Source organism: Squalius cephalus, assembly GCF_949319135.1.
Source record: "Squalius cephalus genome assembly, chromosome: 1".
In the NCBI taxonomy this organism is placed as follows: Eukaryota; Metazoa; Chordata; class Actinopteri; order Cypriniformes; family Leuciscidae; genus Squalius; species Squalius cephalus.
In genome coordinates this window covers 7,201,633-7,227,066 of record NC_137122.1, presented here as the reverse complement: position 1 = coordinate 7,227,066, position 25,434 = coordinate 7,201,633, and the positions used below count along the sequence as shown (strand labels likewise).

General features: G+C 43.3%; 1 protein-coding gene and 1 long non-coding RNA gene across 2 annotated transcripts in view; one reads left to right on the top strand and one right to left on the bottom strand.

The window, feature by feature from the left end:
• The window catches only part of LOC307155916 (uncharacterized protein), a 359,603-nt gene that overhangs the window by 149,152 nt on the left and 185,017 nt on the right, over positions 1-25,434 (bottom strand). The gene's annotated exons all lie outside the window — the stretch shown is intronic.
• LOC307167628 lies at positions 1,260-2,043 on the top strand. Its single transcript, XR_013822824.1, has 3 exons — positions 1,260-1,285; positions 1,718-1,768; positions 1,870-2,043. It is a non-coding gene; the product is annotated as an uncharacterized lncRNA (long non-coding RNA).

Here is a 25,434-nt window from a genome sequence, read left to right as displayed (position 1 = left end):
TCGCTCCGCTTCTGATATGCTCCCGGTGTGAGTTGGCACCGCGTGGAGGACGGAATAAAACCTTGTCGCAGACGTAATGCGGCGCAGATGTGTGCAGTGTAAATGAGGGGTAAGCGTCTTGGAAGCGTTTCCAAGCAAAATTGAATAGGAAAAGATGTTTATATGACATTTTGACACGAATACATATTAATAAATGTCATTTTGATGTTTGAAAGTGTCTAGGGTTGACATAAATGCAAATATAAATGCAATTTAAAAAAATATTATCGATTTTCAAATACTGCACCTGTCAATACAGAACGAAATATTCTATAGTCTATATTGCCGTCAACACTGCCGACGTTGTCTTTGCTGCTATATATTTATGTTTGACATGAAGTATAGGCCTTCCACAACTCTCTCCCCATGTGTCAAATATATCACCAATATGTCACCTAGCAGCAGCAGCAGCAGCGCCGCGTCAGACACGCTTCTGGTGTGCAAAGACATGGAAAACGCGACGCAGCCGCCACGCAGCTGACACGCAACAGAAACGCCACGCTCACGCCACGCATCCAGTGTGTCACCGGCCTTAAGGTTTGATATTCTCCCTTCATTACTATTCATTCTCCTGTTTTACGCACTTGGATCTGCCAGTGGAGGTGAGTTCAGCTTTATAAACTGAAGTAATCAAATAGTTCCAATATTGAATGCATGCAACTCTTTATTCATTTAATTTTAAGTGTCGTTCAGTCATTTTAAACCAGAGGCGCTATCAATTAGATCATATAACCTGTGCTAAAGTGCAGACGAGCTGAAGAAAATGATTATGTAAAATGAGGAAAAGATAACAGGCACTTGATTCATACAGTTAAAATTCTTCCATAATCCATAATCCAATATAGTTCACCTCAAAGAAGAAATATTCTGATCAACATTCTTATTTTAATTAATATTTACATTTGTTTATTAAGCAGACGCTTTTATCAGAAGTGACTTTTACAAATGATGGATACAACAAGCCGTTCATTATAAAGAGGCAAATAAACAAATAACTCATAGTTTCAGAGAATAATACACCTGCATTATATTAATGTGGAGGAATTACACCACACTAAAACATGAATATTGCTAATAACTGATAGTTAGTATTGTTTCACTGTTGTCTAAATGTTGAAATATGAATGTTTCCTCTGTTCTGTCTCAGTTAATGGTAAAGGTGCAATAGGAGATCTGAGGACCGTCGTGTTTCCCTCTGAATGTCTCTGTCTCTTACTCCTGCTGATTTCATTAGTATCTGCACCCTGTAAGTATAAACCTCAAGTACAATCATTTCAGACAATCAGTTAAACGGAGAGTTAAAATAAAATAAAGACTGTCATACCAAACGTACAGGTTGAGTTAAAGGACCAGAGACGGCATGGAAAATAAACATTAAATGTCAATATATCATAAAATGTTTGCTTATGTGTATTCTGTAGGGCGAAAACAATTTCTGCACTGCTTAAAGTGTCAGTTTTGTTTTAAAATACATAATTAATAACTAACTTTAATTGAGTTTGAGAGGTTTTATGTGTAACAAAATCTGCATGTTCTCTCCATACATCAAAGAGGTATCCTGGGATGTAATGGGAACAACATTACATTTTATAACACAGATAAAAGTGGTTATATTGTGAATATACATTTTCTAAATAATCCACTGACTGTCTTTGCTGGCTTTGCTCTGAACACACAGGGATTCAGACTCCAGACACCGAGACATTCAGAGCAGAATCAGAGTCCTCAGGTGAGCGTCCTTATCATGTCTCAGTCTGAGACCCGAGACTGTTTACTTCATGTTAAACTGATGTCCCATTGTTTAAAGTACATGTCCTGTCCTGAACACAGACTGAAGCTGGATCTGGTGAACCTCCAGCCACTGGATCAGACCACAACTCAGAATCACATGAAATGAAAGCTCTCATGAAGAATGGAGATCAGGAGACTGGAGCCAGTGGAGAAACTCAGCCAGATTCAGTGGTCACACACACATAAGCAGTAATGACAGAAAAAGACTGTTAATCCCACACACACTGATGTTTAGACAAACTCTTATGAGCTCCGACAAGAGTTCAGTGTCATACGTCATTTCTGATGGAGATTTAATTAATGTTAAAATTAATTAATTGTGTGTTTAATCCACACACACACAGCTGTGACCTTGTTACATCAGTGTTACTGCGCAACTACCGTTTGTGATGCTTTGTTGCTGGAAATGCTTGGCGGAGGAATCAATGCGTTATAACGTTATTTTTTTTTTTTGTTGTTGCTGGTGTTTATTTTATGAATAAAATAAATATTAAAATGAATATTTTTATGGAGTAATCCTTTTATAAAAGCAATAAGCCCCTTAAGCCGTGTTTTACAGTGGATTTAGAACAGCTAAGGGGGTTTTACTCCGCGTCGTAACAACGACCCTTTAGCTGTTCTACATCCACTGTAAAACACGGATTCAAGTTTTTTTTTTGTTTTTTTTGTTTTGTTTTATTCTATGTGTTTTCTTGTGTTTGCTGTTATGTAAATATGTTTAATGAACTGTTTAGTAACACCTTTGTTGTGTATTTATGTACACTCACACACACTTGATGATTACAGTTCACACTGATACGCGGAAGCGACAAAGAATTCTGAATTATACATTTTTAAGGCCAGACAAGTAGTTTGTTGAGATCAATTTGTAAAGAAAGACTACACGCCTGCACACATATTCAAACGCGCAAACCTATAGACCAAACACGTAATACGCATGTGCACGCCGTCAGTGTTTTCACAGATTCGTGTTTTTGAAGTTTACACGGAGATGATTACGGTTTAAAAAAAATTTCACTGCTTGCACCTTGAACCTGGTCCAAAGTTTGGTGACAAGGTGACTTGACACTCACACTCACACACGGTTTATACAGTACACAATTATTTTAGCAAAAAAAAAAAAAAAAAAGTCTGTAATTCACCTAAATGTAATTTTCACGTTCCAAAGGTTGTAGTAAATTCCTAATGGCCCGAGGAGAATATGAGCCCATGTGCAAAAGGAATTGTGGATTTACTATTAGATATTATATTTTCAGCATCTATCATGTTGTTGGTTGTAGTGCGTATGTGAGCTGGATCACATGAGATTCAGGTTCACAGCCTCTTGAACGTTATGAAATGCTCATTTTAGTGGTGTTTGGTGCTGAGATTTAATTATTAGGGATGTTTCTATTAGCCCTCATGTTGGGTTGAGCAAGTGATTGCTTTTGCTCCATCAGAAATACAGAGCCAGAGACACACTGGTTAGTTTGTACATGTATTCTCCACCATAAAAACAAACAAAATGAAATAACAAATGAATCTAAAGCGTTGAGCCGAGTTTCACCAGTAACACAGAGATGAGAACATGATTGTAATGGCTTCACTGCAGGGTCCACATCTCCAGCCTCGCACTCACTGAGAGAGAAACTGCCCTGATCGAGGAGGAAAACAGAGACGCTCTGACTTTAAAAACCTGCTTCTCGCTCCAGATGCAGAAGTGAAACATCATGTGTTAGAAAACTGAAGTGAAAATCACAAACTGTGCATTTATATTTCTGAGCAGCATTTGAAAGTTCTCTGTTCCCTTTCGTGGTCACTCCTAGTTACGTCGGATGACGACGATTGGGGTTTCGCCTAGAAGCCTATCACCTTCGAGAATGAAAAAACGAGCCAATGGCAATGAAATGCCATGGGTCTGCGGAATTTGCATAGCGTATCTCCGCCCACCGCAGGGGGTATATAAGGAAGTGCGCAGGCAACATGCAGATATGAGACTTCTCCTCTCCTGTTAAGCATAAAAATCTTGAGTTATTCTTCTCATCCTTCGAGACGAGCGAGCTCTCCGGTGTTGGTGTGACGGCGGTTTCAGCGAGTGCACGCTACCCTGCTGATCTGTTCAGTGATCTGACAGTTAGTGTGTTTCTCCCTGTTCGCTTCAGCATCCGCGGAGTTTCCTCTCACAAAAAGAGCTTGCACGTGGCACGTCTTTTTAAAGATGCCTCGCCCGTGCTCTTCTGGTTGCGGTGGCTTTGTGTTCTCTTCTGATGGGCACAATCTCTGCTTAGCGTGTTTGGGCGTTGATCACGCTAAAGCAGCGTTTGTGGATGACTCATGTTCCCATTGCGGGAATATGACCATCTCCATGCTGCGATCGAGACTCTATGAACTCAATAGAGCGAGAGTCCCCCTACCCACACCCCGATCTACTGACTCCGAGAGGGCCAGTACTTCGGCTGGTGGCCGGGGTGATCTGAGGGTTACTGTGTGGGAAACACCGCCGACACGTCCACGGTCCACACACCCCTCTTCAGCATCGGTACCCGCGGGTGTTCAAACTGAGACCGCTGGTCCCTCTTCGGAGGTCCCACGTGTTTCGTTTGGAGCCCCAGAGGAGGATGCAATGTCCATCGCTGCATCACAAGGTGGGCGTGAGTCCTCGGGAAGTGAGGATTCGGCTGTGTTGTCGCCCTCGGGCGTTCCAGCATTGCCCGAGTCTGATCCCGAGATGACTGCCATGCTTTCCCGGGCAGCCGCGGCCATTGGGCTCGAGTGGTCCCCGCCACCCGATCCAGTGCGCTCGCGGCTGGATGATTGGTTCTTGGGAGCGGCCGCTGACACTCGTCGCCGCCCAACCCCAATTCCTTTCTTCCCGGAAGTGCATGAGGAAGTCACGCGGTCCTGGAAGGCTCCCATGTCTTCCCGTGATCGATCGTCGGCTTTCTCCGCCTTTCCTCCCCTCGATAAGGCTGATGCTTGTGGGTACACTGGGATTCCCCCGGTGGAACGTTCTGTCGCGATGCAGTTGTGTCCGGCAAGCGCTTCATCGCGTGGTGATCCAAAGCACCCATCCAAAGCCTGTAGGTTTTCTTCCACTATGGTTGCAAAATCTTACAGAGCGGCGGGACAGGCATCTTCCTCTTTGCATGCCATGGCCATCTTGCAGGTTTACCAGGCCAAGATGCTTCGTGACATGCACGAGGGCAGGACAGACCCAGCTCTCTTTGATGAGCTGCGCGCCGCCACCGACCTTGCTCTCCGAGCGACGAAGGTGACCGCGCGCTCGCTGGGTCTGGTGATGTCCACAGCTGTGGTCCAGGAGCGCCACCTATGGCTGAACCTGGCTGATATGCGTGAGCCTGAGCGGACTCGTCTGCTCAACGCTCCCATATCCCAGGCCGGCCTTTTCGGCGGTGCGGTTGAGGACTTTGCCCAGCAGTTCTCGACCGCCCAGAAGCAGACTGAGGCTATCAAACATATTCTGCCCCGTCGCTCCGCTGCTCAGCCGTCGGTTCAGACCCCTCAGCCTGCTCGCCGCCGAGGGCGCCCTCCCGCGGCTCCCGCCCCTCCCGCACGGCCCCAGCAGCAGCCTTCATCTGGGCCGCGCCGTGGAGGAAGCCGTAGGAAGGCGCCACAGCCCTCTCCAGCCCCGCAGCCCGCTAAACGCCAGGCTAAGCGGCGCTCCTGAGACGGGCCGCTCAGGTTTGGCTTTTCCTTCTGTCAAGGAGCTGGTAGCAGGGCCACTCCTTCCCCCGGTGGAGGGCCGGGGGAGAATCTTTTGTTCTCCACTCCCCGCTGCTCGTCCCATGACGTGCAGTACCCTAATGTGGTTAAAGACAGAATCGAATTCCCCATTCCTGAGCCAACAGAGTCCGAGGGCCGCAGTGCACGCCACCCTCGGGTCCCGCGCCTGCCGCCCTCCTCTGTTCCAGAGGTGCGGGATGACAGCACGCGCCGCCCACGGGCCTCGCTCCTCTCATCCCCCTCTGTCGCCAGACCCCTGCCAGAGCACGCCCCCGTGGGACGCGCACCCTCCCCTGGCCTCCTCTGGCAGGACGCGGTTAATGACCGTGCCCCCGCACAGGGCCGCTATGCCACCCTCGCCGGTGCCGGTCATTCCGCCTCGCTGCCCCACCGACGGTACGTCTGTGGTTCGTATGACCCCGTTGGTGCACTTTCTGGAGGCCTGGCTAGAGCTTCCCAGACTGTCCCGCTGGGTCGCGAGAACCATCAGGCTCGGCTACGCGATTCAGTTCGCGCGATCTCCTCCCCGCTTCAGGGGAGTCCGCTTCACTATGGTCGGTGGCAATGCCCCTGTCATGAGAGCGGAGGTCGCCACCCTACTGGCGAAGGGTGCGATCGAGATTGTCCCTCCAGCCGAAATGAAGTCCGGCTTCTACAGCCCTTACTTCATTGTACCCAAGAAGTCCGGTGGGTTACGGCCAATCCTCGACCTGCGCGTCTTGAACCGCTCCCTTCACAGGCTGCCGTTCAAGATGCTAACGGCCAAACACATCCTCCAGTGTGTGCGGCCGCAGGATTGGTTTGCAGCGATCGACCTGAAGGACGCCTACTTCCATGTCTCCATTTTTCCTCGACACAGACCGTTTCTACGGTTTGCTTTCGAGGGGCAGGCATACCAGTACGCGGTTCTCCCTTTCGGGCTAGCCCTGTCTCCTCGCGTCTTTACGAAGGTCGTCGAGGCAGCCCTTGTTCCCCTCCGGGAACACGGGGTTCGCATCCTAAACTATCTCGACGACTGGCTGATCCTAGCTCACTCTCGAGACCAGGTTTGCGAACACAGGGACCTAGTGCTCCGGCACCTAGCTCGTCTGGGCCTTCGGGTCAACTGGGAGAAGAGCAAACTCTGCCCCGTGCAGAGGATCTCTTTTCTCGGTATGGAGATCGACTCGGTCGCCATGTGTGCGCAGCTTACGAGCGAGCGCGCGCAGTCACGCAGTCATTGTCTTCGTCAGTTCGAGGGCAAGAGTGCGGTTCCACTGAAACTTTTTCAGAGGCTCCTGGGGCATATGGCATCCGCAGCCGCAGTAACGCCGCTGGGTTTGCTTCATATGAGACCGCTTCAGCTTTGGCTTCGCGATCGAGTCCCGAGGTGGGCATGGCAACACGGCACGCTCCAAGTCCCAGTGACTCCAGCCTGCCGTCAGTCCTTCACCCCGTGGACGAACCTCAAGTTTCTACGGGCCGGAGTGCCCCTGGAACGAGTTTCCCGGCATGTTGTTGTGACAACAGATGCCTCCGCCACGGGCTGGGGCGCCATGTGCAATGGTCATGCTGCCGCGGGCTCCTGGACAGGACCCCAGCGCCTTTGGCATGTCAATTGCCTCGAGTTGCTGGCTGTACGTCTCGCCCTGCACCGCTTCCATGCACTGCTCAGGGGTCAGCACGTACTAGTCCGATCAGACAATACCGCAACAGTAGCGTACATCAACCATCAAGGTGGTCTACGCTCCCGCCGTATGTCGCAACTCGCTCGCCACCTCCTCATATGGAGTCAGAAGCATCTGAGGTCGCTTCGAGCCATTTATATCCCGGGACACCTGAACCAGGCGGCCGACGAGCTGTCTCGAGTTCGGCCTCTCGCTGGAGAATGGCGACTCCATCCCCGGACGGTCCAGCTGATATGGGATCAGTTTGGCGACGCACAGGTAGACCTGTTTGCCTCCCACGACTCGTCCCACTGCGACCTGTACTATTCCCTGACCGAGGGCACGCTCGGCACGGATGCACTGGCGCACAGCTGGCCGCGGGGCCTACGCAAGTATGCGTTTCCCCCAGTGAGCCTTCTTGCGCAGACACTGCGCAAGATCAGGGAGGACGAGGAGCAGGTCATTTTGGTTGCCCCGTATTGGCACAACCGGACCTGGTTCTCCGAACTAATACTCCTCGCGACAGCACCTCCCTGGCCAATTCCTCTGAGGAAGGACCTCCTTTCTCAGGGACGGGGCACCCTTTGGCACCCTCGTCCCGATCTTTGGAACCTCCACGTGTGGCTCCTGGATGGGACGAGGCAGGGTTGAGTACCCTACCACCTGCGGTGGTGGCTACCATCACTTCCGCTAGAGCATCGTCCACGAGACATCTTTATGCGTTGAAGTGGAACCTCTTCGTCAACTGGTGTTCTTCTAAAAATCTAGAACCCACGAAATGCCCCATCAGTGTCGTGCTTTCCTTCCTGCAAGAAGGGTTGGAGCGAAGGCTGTCTCCCTCCACCCTGAAAGTGTATGTTGCCGCCATTGCCGCACATCACGATGCAGTTGATGGTAAGTCTCTGGGAAAGCACGACCTGATTATCAGGTTCCTGAGGGGAGCGAGGAGACTAAATCCTCCTCGTCCTCCCCTCGTACCCTCTTGGGACCTCTCAGTGGTTTTAACTGCCCTGCAGAGTGCTCCCTTTGAGCCTCTGCAATCAGTGGAGCTTAAGTTCCTGTCTATGAAGACAGCGCTCCTGGTTGCATTGGCCTCTATCAAGAGGGTAGGAGACCTGCAGGCATTTTCGGTTGACGAAGCGTGCCTAGAATTCGGGCCGGCTGACTCTCACGTGATCCTGAGACCCCGGCTTGGATATGTGCCCAAGGTTCCTACCACACCTTTTCGAGACCAGGTAGTGAACCTGCAAGCGCTGCCTTTGGAGGAGGCAGACCCAGCCTTGGCACTGCTCTGTCCAGTACGCGCTCTCCGCGCCTATGTAGACAGGACGCAGTGTTTCAGGACCTCAGACCAGCTCTTTGTCTGCTATGGTGGGAAGCTGAAGGGAAAGGCTCTCTCAAAGCAAAGGTTATCTCACTGGATAGTGGATACCATTGCTTTGGCATACCAACAGCAAGGTCGTCAGTGCCCCCTTGGTGTGAAAGCCCACTCCACTCGTAGTGTGGCTTCCTCTTGGGCTCTTGCACACGGCGCCTCGCTAACAGACATTTGTAGAGCTGCAGGCTGGGCGACACCCAACACATTCGCGAGATTCTATAATCTCCGAGTAGAGCCAGTTTCTTCCCATGTACTCGCTTCAACCAGCCAGTGCTAGATTCTGCTCAGGTGTCTTCGCTTGCTCGCCATTCCCCTCCACGGACGGGATACGTGCGATATTTTCCTCAGGTGAGTCTGATTAGCTCTGAGTTTCCTCCAGCACTGGTTACGTCAGCGCCTGACTTATGCCAATTTGCCATGATGCAGTTATTGCGCTTGACTAGGTGCCCCATGTGCATGGTTCCCCCGCTGGGCGACCCCCACATGTGTATTTCCACTGTAAGCCTCTTCTGAGCGTGTGTCTTCCCTTGGCAAGCCACCTTGCCACCCCTGGGGTTTAAATATTCCACCTGCGGCTGGACACCTCAGTGATACCCCATATGCATCCCTCTGGGACATATGTGTTTCTCAAGTCCCCCCCTTAATGGTTGGGCATGATTGCATATTTCTCCTGAGATATGCTTCCCAGTGTACCTTGGTATTCCTGTGCTAAGTAGGACTCCTTCGTTCGTGCTAGTCTCACAACAGGGAGCTCAGACTTACGCAGGGCACTGGATGACAGCCGAGGTGGCGTGATTAGACTGGAACCCCAATCGTCGTCATCCGACGTAACTCGGAGTGACCACGAAAGGGAACGTCTCGGTTACGGATGTAACCCTCGTTCCCTGAGTAGGGAACGGAGACGTTACGTCTTCCTGCCACTTCCGCTGTATCGCTGAAAACGCCTGGGTCCAGTCTCGACTCCTCAGCGAAGACATATCTGCATGTTGCCAGCGCACTTCCTTATATACCCCCTGCGGTGGGCGGAGATACGCTATGCAAATTCCGCAGACCCATGGCATTTCATTGCCATTGGCTCGTTTTTTCATTCTCGAAGGTGATAGGCTTCTAGGCGAAACCCCAATCGTCGTCATCCGACGTAACGTCTCCGTTCCCTACTCAGGGAACGAGGGTTACATCCGTAACCGAGACGTTAGTTTTACAAGAATTCTCTTCATGCTCTAAACACAGTCCCATAAGGTGAAGTGAAGGCCCATCGTATTCCTCATTCCTCATTTGTTCAGTTCAGTCACACCCATAACCACAGCTCACAGTTCCTGGAAATCTTCACCCTGGCAGGAGTTTTCATTTAGGTTCGGTTTCAGAGACCGGATTCTGCGTTTGCGTGTGGACGGACGGCCAGAAATACCCGTGTTTGTGTGGACAGGACCGAACTTCATTTTCATGACTTTTAGTTTTGGTTTCTATTAAAGGTGCTGTGTGTAACTTTTCCACTCTACTAAAGCATACAAATACCATAATATGTTTGCAGATATTGAGGAAACATGCTGAGTGCACACACTCGTTGCTCTGAAGAACACTTCTACAGCCAGTTATTTTACTCTGGTGACGCCATCACCTATAATCAAAAATAAAAGTTTGCTACATTCATTGCGGGACATTTAATGAAAATGCAATCACAAGTGTAAATGCAATTAAGAAAAATAACATTTAAATGATCATTTTGTTACAGTTTTTGCTTGAACATGTTAAACATATCTAATCATATCTGTAATACATATGAATTTGAATTTTGCAACTTATAAAGCACTAAAATATGTGTTCAATTTACATATTAAACGTTGCACAAATGTAATGGAAAATGTACATTTAAATACAGAAATGCATTGTCATTTTGCATATTACATTTCAAATTGAATATTGATACCCATATGCTTCCATATTGTCTTGATGAACAAGCATATACTGGAAATATTTCTGAAGTGACACTTCTCTCCAAACAGCTTGTGCTGCAAAGCTCCTCCAAACCTGTGATCAATCATATTAATAAATTCATTATAATTCAGAGTACATGATTGTTTCAGGCTGTAAGTTTCTCGGTTCTGATGTTGTGTGTTGAGTGTCCAGCAGATGTTGTGTGTTGAGTGTCCAGCAGATGTTGTGTGTTGAGTGTCCAGCAGAGGGCGCCAAATCTCCATTCAAACTGATGACGTTTGATGTTCCGCCAAATCAAACAGCTTTAGACGCTTTCATTCATACGAGGCTTTATTAATATGATCAGGTCACCGTTATTATTACAGCATCAGATCTGATTATTGTTAACAAAATTAATAACGCTTACTGAACAAGCTCTCTCATGAGTCAAATGTGTTCGTTGTTTCGTGTGTGTGTGTGTGTGTGTGTGTGTGTGTGTGTTCAGTTAGTGTGTTTCATCAATATCTGCTCATTCTTGCGCTCAAGATTCCCGAATGATCTCTGTCATAAAGCCACATGCAGGAATATGAGGCGACTCCTCTGCACGATCACGTGATGCTGATGGTGATGTCACGGCACCAGAGAGGAATAAATCACGTGGAAAGTAAAAATAAACAACCCTGAACAGCAGCTCTACTCCTGTGAGATTATGTAAGGGATAATCCACGGCTAGCCATGCATTAAAGGATTTTAATGCACGACGTAGAGGCGAAGAACCACCCGACGCGAAGCGGAGTGCATTAAACGAAGTGCCTCTACGAAGTGCATTAAAATCCTTTAATGCATGGCTAGCCGTGGATTATCCCGCTTATACCTTGGTTATTTGCCAAGTTAAAAATAAGTTAAAGCTGTAACTGATGTTTACAGTGTAATTTTTTAACAGACGTGTAAAAATGACGGTTATTTCTGAAGTTAAGGCTCGCCAGTTCTTGCACTCCGTCCGCTTTAAATAAAGTAGAGCCATCGGATTGCTTTTATTTGAATTAATTCACATTTATTTAAATTCATTATTAAAAGAGAGAGACATTTAACTGAAGGAGAAGGAACAGAGAGAGAGAGAGAGAGAGAGAGAGAGAGATGCCAATAGATATTTATAGATAAAATGACAGACGTTAGCTTCAGTAAAGTTAGCTTCATTCATTGAGAGAAAAGGTATGACATCGCATGTGCGCCTTCTGGGTTTGTAGTCTTTGTAATTACGTATTTTCACAGTCTTATACCTCAGCAGGTTTACATCAAGCTGCGACTTTCTTGACTTTAAAATGTATCTTTTAAATTGACAAACATCATATGTGTAAATCAGGGCACAATTCAAACGAGATCAAAATATTTGTTGTCTCTCGCCATTGACTACCATACAATATTTTTCCGAAATAAGGTCCCATGGTGGTCGACCGGAAGGGGAGGGACTTAGGCTCTCTATTGCAGCTACAGTCCCCTCGTTGCTTAAGCATATAGCTAACTTAATGATTCTTTAATGGATTTATTACAATTATTTATGAATGACAGGCAACACTGACAGTGACAAGGCAATCTTTATTTGAACTAATCATGTCATTTATTTATTGTTAATTCTTTGTGCCGCTTTTTGTCATTCAACGTCTTCTCCGAGTCTTCTATTTCGTCTTGTAACTGGGCCCATTTCTCAGAGTTGCCATATTCACCATACAAATTAAACGATATGCAAAAATCATCCATTTAGCCTACCTAAACGTTTTCATATGCGTCTCTCACTCTGCTTGCAAGTGTATCTGTGTTACTATGGTTACCAATGTAGCGGATTAATTTCGAACTGTAATCAAACTGACTGGAACTACCTGTGCATTAAACGGTTTTTCTGCACACCTTCCAGCCAATCAGAATCGAGTATTTAAACAGCCCATGGTATAAATTGCTTTCATGCACACATGTTGTTATATGGGTATCATTAATTATTTCAAGAATATATTGAGATTTATTTGAATACGTTTTGAAGTGTTTTTGTTTTCTAGAAAGGTCAGTGTGAGCTTTATGTGTTCAGATTCAGTGGAGATGGAGACCGGAGCTGAAACACTTCCTGGTATCAAACTCTGTTTAATTGCTTTAAAGAATAAGACACTAATACTCCGTTAGTTTGAGTTTGTATTAATTCATCCAATCCAGCTTCACTCTGAGCTGATGAATATATTAATGTACTGATGATATTCAGTGGCATTTGAGTTCATTTCTGCTGTCGTTTTTCTCTTAACCCGGGAAATTACAATACATTCGAGTCTGCCTTGTTTTAAATATTCATACTCCATATTTCCTGCCTCTTTTCAGAGATGTCTGTGATCGGCTCCAGTCCAGATGATCCGGGTTCTTCTGATAGGCAGAACCGGCTCTGGGAAAAGCTCATCTGGAAACACTACACCGGGAGAAAACAGGCTTAAAGTTAAGAAGAAACAAGAAGCTGAAGTGGATTCTCCAGATCTACTGGATCCATATCTGAATCTGGAGATGATGATGATGATGATGATGATGATGATGAGAGAACAGCTCTTCTCTCGACACACCTGCACTTTATGATAATGAACTCAGTAAAGTGGACATTAAAGCTGAAATAGTAAAGTTTATTATATTCTTGTCTCATGGACTACACACTTAAAGTGGATTAAAAAAAACAAAAAAAAAAACATCACAGAATTGTTAAAACTGAGTCTTTAAAAACCTTTGTGAACGCAAGGATGATTCACATTAGACGAGTGAACTGGGGCACGTTCAAGTTCAAAACGGTGCGCAACGTTTTGCTACGGTTTCCGGGTTGAACGTCATGTTTCCTGGAAACGGCGTGCACCGGTGTGCAACAGGGTTTGAGATGCGTTTTCTCTTGTTTGGTGGTTGTGTCAGAACTGCAGTCCAATCAGCAGCAACATGTAAAAACATATAAAGCATGCGGTAAAGTGAACTCGCACAATGGGTTCAAGGAAAGTCATTTACAAATGTGTTCGATGCGGCTCAGTAGGCTATACGCAACTGGGGATATTAGAAGACATGTTTGTCGTAAGTTTTATTGTTTAGTTGTTTATATTTTTAGCTTCATTGCAAGTGTATGACATTTGGCATATAAATAAATAATGGTAATTAAGTGCTTTTCCTAAAAATGAGAAAGAAAATACAGGGTATTAAAACAGTATGAACTACAAATAAAGTCAGTATGTGAGGCTAAATAGATGTGTTTTACTCTGAATTAGGTAAGATGTGTGCATCCCTTCACTCGATTGGGATGTTCTCTTTTGTTCTGGCCGGCAAGTGCAGTAACTGTAACATCGGGCATATTTTGTAGTATTAAACACATATTTATACCGACCAGTTACACGACTTCATCGGGTTCCGACAATTCTTCACAAAGAACACAAAGAATGGCCTTCTCAGCTGCCGTAGTTTCAACTCTTGCGTCATCAGAACAGTGTGTTCAACGCATCACCGTTTCTGTTTAAAAAACGTTGTGCAACATTTTGTCGGGCCTGCAAACACTGGTTCAACACGTTACATGAGGAACACCAGGAACACCTGGACTGGAGTATTACTGGACTGACGCATTCAGACTCACTGGTCACAAATATTAAAGTGTTAACCAATATTTCTGTCTTCATCAGCATGTTTTAACTCTGCAAGTTTTTGTGTGATTCATTGATGCCTGCCTGTCTTTTTTTCTAAGTCGTTGATGCAACTTTCAAAACAACAAACAAAACGACTCAATGTTTGCTTGTTGCATTGAATGAAAAGCAATCATTCACGAGTGACTCAAGATACTTTTTTCAGCAAACTACTTAAATTCTTAAAGTGTTGTTAACTAAATCATTCAGGCAAACGATCTAGAAATCTGAATTAAACTGAATCATACAGCAAAATTCTCTAAACTGTCTTCCACATTTGTCAAATGGACAGTTTTCTTGTCTTTACTGAAGAGTTTGCGGTTTTAATGTTTAAATATAAACTGCTTGTTTCACAATTAGCAGGAACAATAAATGTATGAATCAACTCTCTAACAGTTGCATCATTTTATTATATAATCATCCATGTGTGTGTTTATACAACACTATACAACACAGATTGCTTCAAATCAGCTTTTTTTATTATTTAATGCCATGAAAACAAGAGGTATTACATATTCACATTATTACATTAAGATAAGCTGCCATGAAATTAAAGATAAAACAAAAAAATAAATAAACAAAAACTGAAAAATTACATAAAATCCAGTGCTTTAAAAGCATTACATGTAAATCTTTTGGAACAAACAAAAAAAAAAAACCACTGAAAACATATCAAGTAATTTTTAAAATGTGAAAAATTTGGTTTGCATTGATCCCACTTTTTTTTAATGTATATGGTATTTTTCCTAAAAAAATAAATAACGATATAATATGTTGTTCTTTAGTTGCCAGACTCAGTTCACACATCACTGCTCTCCTGCTGGTTAGGGGACCAATGCTCTTTAAATTCAGCCGAAAATATCACAGACCTCGTGAGTTGATGTCAAATACATGCGTTCCTTTGTTACAACCTACTCCACTACCGGGGTAAGTTAACACATGCTGGGGTAAGAGTAGTTACTATGATGGTGCTTATGTCAAAATGATTTGACCTTTGACCTTTTGAGTTGAGTTGAGTTGAACTTTATTGTCCAGTCTGTTTGTCACAGAGCGGACATTTATCTTTGACACTGACATAGATACATTCACATTACAACTTAAAAACATCACACATTAACAACACAGATGCAAATTTTACTAAGTTACAAAGTAAAATTGACTAAAAAACACGCTATAATGCCAGCCGTTCTATTGAATCACTTTAGAAAGCTATACGATTTAAGATAATCACTACAATTGGGAGAAACGATTTTTTATACGTTTCTTCTAGCTAAGGGAATTTTGAGTCTGCGCCCAAATGGGAGCAGCTCAAAAGTAGAGTGAAGAGGTATTATTATTATTATTATTATTATTATTATTATTTAAAGTATTATCTTTAAAAATTGCAATTGCCATTTTTCCCATAAAATGATCAAACAAGCCCTGAAGTGACTGTTGTTTGTGTCCAATAATCTTAGTTGCTTGATTGATAATTTGTAAGAGTTTGTTCTTTTGTTTTAATGTTAGATTGCCGTACCATGAAACAATATTATACGTAAGAATACTCTCAATCATTGATCGATATAGCATGGTTAAAGTGTGCGTGCTAATGTTAAAACTTCTCAATTTCCTAAGGAGACCCAAACGTTGTCGTGCCTTTTTATGGATATACTCTACATTACTTTCAAAATTAAGTTTCTCATCAATAATTGTGCCCAAGTATTTAAAATGTGAGACCTGCTCTACAGTTTTTCCCTTTATGACAACTGGTTTATATACAGAGGCGATACCTACTGTTCTCGATTGATCTCTCAGACATAGTTCTTTTGTCTTTTCAATATTAAGATGCAAGAAACTACTCTCAAACCAACAAATAATACTGTCAATATACTCAAAGTATGAGGAGCAATTCATTTCTTTCTGCAAGGAGACCAATGCCATATCATCGGCATACTTTATAAGGGAAAGGTTATCATCATTACACTTCAGTTTGTTGATGTATACAGAAAACAGTATTGGAGACAGTACACAGAAGTTACAGCGGTCGGCGGAAACACAGCTGAGCAAAAAATAAATAAATAAAAGTCAATAAAATGCAAGAAAATAGGAAGTAAGAAAAGCTATTAAATTTGAATTATTACTCAAAGAGTTACACAGTGTAATGACACTGTAGACTTACAGAAATAATAATAATGGGATGTTTCACCGGTTTCAATGTAACAAAAAACAAGAAAACTTAGATTATCAACAGATGAACACTGGTTGGAAACCAGTACAGAACAAACACTCCCAAATAATTTACTTTGGAGTGAACATGACCAAAAATATCTCCTACTTGATCAGGCTGTATAGACAAAGTACAAAAGAGCACTTAAGTCAATCTAAATCCTTATACAAAAATGGTAAAAAAAAATTAGGTACTGACACAGTAAAGAATACGGTAGTGCTTTTGTACAAAGAAGAGATAAACGAAACACATTAATAAAGTCATCTCATCTTTGCTCTCACAATAACCACCTTTCTCACATGAACACCCATTGTTAAACATTAAAACAAGAGTTTTAGTAGCACTGATAGCATTTGTAACATTCCAGATAATAACACAAGAATAAAAAAATACTGAACTTACACTGGAAGTTTCCACTATCACCTGACGCGAGGTTCACGTGGATCACACACGATCCGATCTCATCTACAAAGAATTACACAAACAGGTCTCTGGTTCCCTCGCATATCAAAGAAAGGGTTCACAGTAATATTTACCCAGAAAGACAGCATTACTTCAAAATAAATCTTCCCGATGCCAACACAACGACATTGCACTCGACTGCTACATCTGATTATGACGAAAATGGCTGTTCCCTATCAAGGCGGAACTTCGACATTACGGATGTCGTATATGGGAACTCCTCCCTACTCCACTTCTGCTGAAATCTTATGGCTAATGCCAACTAACAGTTGGCCAATGACGCAAATATGCAAATACTGACAAGGCCTCTGGCAGTATAAATGCGTGTGTCGCGTCATTCTCGTCAGAATCTCTCTCTTCACGCTCAAATCGTGTGCTACTGAGATACTACAGCTACATCTTCAAGAAACTTTGCCGTCGTCGAAGGTGCAAGGAAGATACAAGGAATACTGTCTTCAGCATCCGATGGCGACTTCATGCAACCTGTGCTCAGGCCCCATCGTGCCTCCAGACACACACCTGTTCTGTGTCGCGTGTATGGGACTGGCCCACGCCGAGGCAGCCCTGTCTGAGGGCATGACGTGCGAGAGCTGCGCGGACCTACCACTGCGAGCTCTCGCGGCCAGACGGAACGAGGCTGGTGCAGCAGCGGGAATCGGGCTCACCGCCGCCAAAGAGTGAGTTCCCCCCCAGCAGAAGCGGCAGGGACCGGGAAGCAGTCAGCTTCCCCGACGCCACCTTTCGCCCCCCTCCTGAAATCGCTGATTTTCTGTCCTTCGGGGCGGGTGAGGAGGGCGATTCTATGTCCCTGTCAGCGTCGGAGAAAGACTGGGGCTCCGAGCACAGCCAGTCGGAACGGGAGAGCCCGGCGGACCTTCAGGATGAGCTCTTTAGGATCCTATCCATGGCCGTCGCCGAGCTGGACCTCTCCTGGAACGCTCCGGACGAGCCGTCCAAGAGTAAACTGGACACGTGGTTTCTCCAATCGAGCCGCCGTCAGGCCGCTTCGAAAAGGGGAACCCCGTTTTTTCCTGACGTCCACGAGCAGGTAGTTAAGTTTTGGGTTGCACCCCAATCGGCGCGCACCCTCGCTTCTACCCAGGCTATGCTTGCCCATGTAGACGATGCAGAAGCCCATGGATACCTGCACATGCCCCCCGTCGAGGAAACCGTCGCCGCCCATCTCTGCCCGACCTCGACACCTGCCCTGGGCTCGGACCGCAGTCTGCCGTCCAGACCCTGCAGATTCACGGCCCACCAGGCGAATAAGGCTTACGGGGCAGCGGGGGAGGCGGTATCCGCGCTTCACGCCATGGCAATTCTACAAGTCCTGCAAGCAAAACTGCTTAAGTCTTTGGACAGCCCCGCCTCAGTGGATGCTGCCGTCATCCGAGACCTCCGCTCAGCGACGGACCTCGCGCTTATGGCCACCAAGCGCTCTGCTCAGGCTGTCGGCCGCTCGATGGGGTACTTGGTGGTTCTTCACAGGCACCTCTGGCTCACCCTGTCAGATGTAAAAGACACCGACAGGAAGACGCTGCTCAACGCGCCAATCACCTCGACTGGCCTGTTCGGAGATGCGGTGGATAAAGTCACCGAGCGCTACTCGGAGACGCAGAGGAAGTGCAGTGTCCGTTCTCGCTGCTGACGTAAGACGAATAGGACATCCGCGACATGCACACTTACGCACCATTTAAAAAAATATAGCAATACCAAAATACAAACAATGTAGAATAGCTTGAATACACCGTGCATCTCCCTCAGACTGTAAACGAAGCTCGGACGCACCAGATAACACGTCAGCAGCGCCTTACGTCAGCAGCGTCACTGCGGAGTCGTGAACGCGGATTGACAACAGACCCGGAAGAGAATACAATGATGAATAAAGTTGTAGTTTTTGTTATTTTTGGACCAAAATGTATTTTCGATGCTTCAAAAAGTTCTAACTAACCCACTGATGTCACATGGACTACTTTGATGATGTCTTTATTAGCTTTCTGGACATGGACAGAATACCGTACATACATTTGCAATGGAGGGACAGAAAGCTCTCGGACTAAGGCCCCATCCACACTACTGCGTTTTCGTTTAGAAACGGAGAATTAAAACGAATACGATCTCCGTCCACACCAGCGTTTTAGCTGCGTATTAGAATTGATCTCCGTCCACATTAAAACGACTGAAAACGCGGATCACGTGACCATTCACCAACACTGGGCATGCACGTGCCGGTGTAAACACAACTTCATTGATAAAATTATCCCACCACGCGCTGGTTCTTCCCGGGTTAACCCTAAACCGACGCTCTATGTACGGTCGATACTACCGCTGCACACGGGAATTGTCACAGATCGCTTGAATAATAGCTTGCCTCCGGCGCATGTAGGCAGTTATAGCCTTGTAAAATGCAGAATTTACTAGACAACAGCTGCTAGCAAAGATATAGGCTACGCCATGACTGATGACACCCAATCATAGAGCCGAGCGTGAGCCTCTACTACGTCATCGTTTCTAAAGTCCTCCGTTTTGACCCGTCCACACTAAAACGCCCTCCGGAGATTCAAAACGAAAAACGGGTCGGCAGCGTTTCTAAACTTCTCCGTTTTGGGTCTCCGTTTTTGCCGTTTTAGTGTGGATGGGAGGTGCAAACGTAGCAAAAGGTCTCCGTTTTTAAACGAAAACGCAGTAGTGTGGACGGGGCCTAAATCTAAAATATCTTAAACTGTGTTCCGAAGATGAACGGATGTCTTGCGGGCTTGGAACGACATGAGGGAGAGTCATTAATGACATCAGTTTCATTTTTGGGTGAACTATCCCTTTAAGGATTTGAGAAAGTGAGCAATGGTTTCAAGAAATGTGTTTTAACAATTATAAAACAGGTATATACTGGCAGCACTGTTTAAATTTAGTTTTTTTGTGTCAGCATTGTGCTGAAGAGTAGAGTGTGTGCTTCAGTCCAGGAGAAGATCTACAAACAGTGATGATATGCTGCATGTTGCTTTATTTAACAGGCGGTGACTGTGTAGTTGCTGGTCCAGTGGAAATCTCTTTATGTACAATAGTTTTTTTTTTTAGTGGTCTCAAATAAAATAAGTTCACATTATTAGTGCATCATAAATTTTAGTTAATACATTTAAATGACAGTTGCTCAATTTAAGGCACTCGGTTTCTGCAAGTGAAATTAGTTAACTCAAGTTTTAATTTAGTGTATTTTTACAGTACCATACTGTAGAGAACTGTACAATTAACAGTAACTTTTACTGTAAAAAAGCCTGGTAAGGTCTAACAGTGTGGGTATAAAGCACTAGTGAAACACCCCCAAATTTTAACACCCCAAAATGTGACAACTCTTCTAACTGCATTGTCAGACTGGGGCCATAACTTTGAAAGGCCTACTACTTGCCCAACCAGACAAATGCCCTGATTAAAACAAATTTTAATATAAAAATAAAAAATAACTAGGGAATCACTGAAAACGTGAGGATGATTCTGTTTTATTTCATTTAATGTAAGTGGCAATAGCCTATAGTTGATAATAAAATAGGCCTGTACCTAATGTACTGACGGTAACAATGTTGCGCTGTTGAGGCTTGCGCAGTTATTTATAACGCACCAGCTGGAGAATACCGACCACTTTGAGGCGTAGAGACGTCTGGTAGACGGAGCTCTAGCCTGAGTGATAGTGTTCAATAGTTAAGAAACAATATATAGCTTAGGCTACACACGACCAGCTGTTTTCCTGAATGCCATCAAGATTGAAACCGAGACTGATTTCATAACAGTTCAATAAACAAATAGTTAAAATTAAGTCACTTACATTTTAGACGCAATGACTGTTTTTGTTCTGTTTCAGCAGCGAAAAATAGTTCCAAACAAAGATCACAGCAGAACCATCGCGCATCTCACAGCAACACTTGTTGCATTACTGAATGATTTAGCGTTTTCGAACGAACTGGTTGGGTCAAAGATTCAATGTCCCATTCATAAACTGCCTCATTCTGAATAAATCAGCCGTTTGAACGAATCGTTTGAATGAATGACTCAATGACTCGCTCATTAAGACGGTCACCTGCCGCCTCCTACTGGCGTTTAGTTTCATAAAGTATCATTCTTTTCAACATTCCTCATTTATTCAAAAATATTTAAAATAATCTAATTTAATACAGTTATCATTTTTCAATGTAAATTATTTAATTTGATTGGTAACAACCTAGTGTCTTATTATTTTAATTGAATATTCTGATCAAATTTAAGAGGAGACATATCATGCTTTTCAATCGTTCCTTTTTACTATATAAAGCGGAACTGCAATGCTTGGGTCTGAATTCCTCATTATTATAGCTCCACAGGCCCCTTTTCTACCCCTTTTCTGATGTGCGTCTGAGAGCAACTCGTTTTGGTGCGGTCTCTTTAAATACAATTGAGACGCTTCATACCCCGCCCCCTCTCCAGGTTGCAGAGGTGCAACTCCACCCCGTTCGGCCATTTTTGTAGTTTGATAGCAGAGATAAGATTATCTAGTCTAGTGGCACAGAAACTTTTTATTCACACGTTATTTACAAAATGTCAACAACGGAAGACTTGTCCAGCCAGCCTTACATGTTCGAGCCAGAGTCGGAGCCGGAGCGAGATGAAAATGAAGACGACGAACCTGCAGAAATGATTTTTGTATTACAAGATCAATTTATTTTTTAGCAAATTGTATCAAATGTGTTATGCAATAAAAAAGAACAAAAAAAAAACATGTGTCTACAGTGGCCCTACACGGACAAACGCGTTTCATCACTATGGTAAAGTAATAACAATGAAAAGTTTAAATTAGTGAGGGAGAAAGTGCGCTGAGTGTCCGGCAGATGGCGCCAAATCTTCATTAAAGATCTCAGTGATGACGTTTGCTCTTCCGCTCGTACACCGTGTGTGTGTGTGTGTGTGTGTTTACATTATTGTCATTTTCAGCACTTGTGTAAAAAGAAGGGATGAAACTAAGTCAGCATGTGCAACCTGAGCATTGAAGAAACAGGCCTGATGATGCGCCTTTACTTCTGTGTTATTGATGATAACAAAGACTCGAGTGACTGGCGTATCGAAATATTGTTCTGTCTGTACAACGATTTTGAGCACAAAAAGCAGCTTTTTTGGGGAACTCACAGAGTTACTTTAAAAATTTAAAGCAAGGTTTTAAAAAGGGGTTTTCTCAGTTGATATTTATATAAATTAGTGTATAGTATAAATGTTTTACTTTCATGTTTTGATTTTGATTTTGTAATGTAGTTTGGATCAGTCATATTTGTAAGTTTTTCATCCTCTGAATTCAGCTGGAAGCGAAACACTGTACATGTCTCAAACGAAACCCCAGAGCTGTTTCTCGTTGCTACTGGTGTTTATAAAGCCGGATCTGTCTTTCCCGCGTCTTCTCAGCGACAACTTTCCTGTGTTTTTCACATAAGTGTTCAAGCTTGCTAAACTTTCTCGACACACACTCAAATAAAGCAGCTTCAGGACAAAAACTAGACATATTTTCAACATCATTTATGATCTCATTTAGGTATAATTTATACTGTTTCTGGACCAAATAAACACTCTCAGGATGCATTGAATTAAAACTCATGTTTATTTCAATGTAATTTCCTTATGCATCCACTCACAAAAATACGCCACTTCTGAAGTCTGTTTGCTCGCCTGTTCTTGTTTTGTTTCTCGTGTTGGATTGTTTATATGGATTTTTTTTTACCCCTGCCTGGATGACTACGAGTTTGGATTTACCCTAATAAATAATATACTGCTTTTGGATCTAACTTTCCCCATGTGTGTCCCGTGACAGATCTTTACTTAATATCCTAATGATTTTTGGCATAAAAGAAAAATCGATAATTTTGACCCATACAGTGTTTTGTTGGCTATTGCCACAAATATACCCGTGCGACTTAAGACTGGTTTTGTGATCCAGGGTCAGATATATGTTAGTGTGTGTATAAATTATATCAAACATTTTTGCAAACACTGTCCTGATCCTCAGACTCACCTTTACACTGAGCAAATAAATGAATTCTATTTTGGATGGTTTTAGTTGTTTATTTTAGAGTTCCTTATTTTACATATATCATACTCCATATTTTCTGTCTTTTCAGAAATGTCAGGGATCATCTCCAGACTCGTTCATTTTCTTTGTGCTAATTTTAATCGTTTTGTTTCAATAATTGTGGCAGTTTTAGCATTTTCTGTGTGATATTGACATTATGCGTTCGTGCGTTAATGTTATTTTGGAACTGACAGGATTTGGATCGTTAAACGAACGTTAGTTTATTTGTCATTTTGCAAAAGTATGGGTTCCCAACCTTTATAAGACTAAGATATAAGATATTTTTGCATCCCGTAACTGCGAGTTAATTCTGGGATTTTGAAATGTCATGCAAACGAGAAAGCAGACGTTAATCGAATTAATTGCTATTGAAAAAATATTGTGTGGCTTCCCGGGGCTCGAGCACTAACGGATTTATTTTTTCTTTATTCTTTATTTCTTTAATTTAAATAAAATAAAACAACCTGAAAAAAAAAGAGTTATTTTTCGTAAAATTATGATTTTTTTTTTTACAGAGTACGGTGTATTTCCTGAAGATAACGTGGTTCTCAAGCTTTTTGCCCCAAAGTCCCCCCTATAAGGAAATATTCCAGTCCCACACATGAGACTCTTGTGGTTCTAGTCAACACAATTTGACAAAGATGCTGTGTATCAGCTTTACAGATAGATGCTATATAGCGCTTAAAGTGGTTCTCCTATGATTACAAGCCAATGAACCACTTTTAGTGCTATTTAGCAGCATTTGTGTTTGAGGTTACCGATGTGTTGAAGAGTAGAGCCTGTGCTTCAGTCTAGGAGAAGATCAAGAAACACTGATGATTTGCTGCATGATGCTTAAAGCCAGTAACTGTGTAGTTGCTGATGCAGTGAGAGTTACATTAGAGTTTTACAGAGTGTTTCACAAAATTACTCCCGGAAATGTGTGTAAAGTAACTGTTTTTTGTAAAGCATTGATAGAAAAAATTATGATATGTTACCTTCATTTTAGTTTTTTTCATCTTTCTGTGAAAACAGGCCAACCCCTCCTCCAGTGACTAATCTTTGATTATATGGGTGATGATATTAGTTTTATACATCATTGATTAGTTGCTCTGTGATTCATGAGATCCAGCAGTGACAATCAGATATTGTAAAGGATTTTAATAACATGTCGTGCATAAAACATTCTGAGCTACTGCATCATTTAGACTCACAGAGACATTTTTATTTCATTTTTTTACAATATTATTGATCCGCCTGAATTGACACCATTATATGAGAACTGAAAATTCCCAGCATGCATTGCAGCATGGATACATTATGCAGCTGAATGGTCTTCCCATTTCTTTTTTAGCTTTTGATTTACTTTTTAGTTGAGTTGAGTTGATCAGTTCACTATTGTCGAGTTATATGCATAATGTGTGTCTGAATTATGCAGTGGTTTGAAACTTTCTTTTTGTCGGATGTGTCTAAAACTTAAGGAAGCTTGCAAAAAAAAGGTCAGAATTCTAAGATAAAAAGTTTGCACTTATATGGCTGAAAAGCTTCTATTAGAAATATCTGAATAATAAGTGATTGCTGCTGGATCTCTTGCTGTAGTTTCACAGTGTTGTAATGTAGAATTTAAGTGTATTAATAAACAGATTTTGATAAGAGATTAAACACTGGTTGTTTTCAGCCAGGCGTTTGAGCAAGAGCACCCTCAGGTTAATACTATAATAATATCATATTGGAGAAGCTGATTTATCAAATGCTCCAGTGTGTTTGTGATCTGAGACAGCGTGTTTTACAGCGATGAGCAACGAAGCCAATCACAGACACGTCTGTTGATCTCTTGAACACGATGGCCAATCAGAGGCGTTTAACTCTTTCCCCGCCCCGCTGTCCGTGTTTTCACTGGTAACGGTAGGGGGCGCTGTTACACATCTTCTGAAAGAGTAGAGAATCTCCTGATCAAAACACAGGAGAAGAAGATCCAAAAACGAGCGATATCATGTGCAATCATATGCATAATTATGTACAATATAACGCAATTATCAACATTAAACAGCATATAAATCAAAACTGTCTAATGTTACTGAATGAACTGTCGACCCAGGACGAGCTACAGGACTGTGAAGCTTCGAGGAGTTGATGGACTCGATCTACTCTGTGTTTTGATCATCACTGTGAATGTATGTATTATTTGACAAAACAGGACTTTCTCAGTTTTTTTGCTCAAAATGTTGTTTTTATAAAACTTAATAAAACACAGAAAGACATATACACTGCAGCAACAGCAGAGCAGAGAGAAAAACAAAATGCAGTTTCTCAGAAACCTTGGTGCAGATTTAACATTAAGAAACATTATTTACAACATATGAAATAAAGCACAATGTTACAATACACTACAAACAATGTTACAATACAAATTTCCACAATAGTTTGACACAACATGTTTTGATCACCATTAGAAGTGATAGCAGAACTTAGAGTTATAAAAATTTATTTCTATATCTCCTTTCCAGACTCTCTATTATCAGGGCCGGATTTTCCTCATA